Genomic DNA, 211 nt, shown 5'->3' with positions numbered 1-211 from the left:
TAAGTCTTGTCTGCTCTTAATTTCACCAATTCAACGGACGCGCGGAGACGTGTGATCTGAAGGGTTACAAATTATTACATTGCACAATTTGTCTGCTGTTTTCAGCCCAGTCTCCAACAGTACTGAAGAAGAGAGCTTTTAGGGCAATATTATCTTTATTGGAACAATATGGGCAGAAGAATGGAGAATGAATACTAGAAAAAGTGCACAG

This window comes from Gymnoscopelus braueri (assembly GCF_963280865.1).
Source record: "Gymnoscopelus braueri genome assembly, chromosome: 22".
In the NCBI taxonomy this organism is placed as follows: Eukaryota; Metazoa; Chordata; class Actinopteri; order Myctophiformes; family Myctophidae; genus Gymnoscopelus; species Gymnoscopelus braueri.
The sequence above is the reverse complement of the archived record's forward strand: the minus strand, read 5'-3'. Positions refer to the sequence as shown.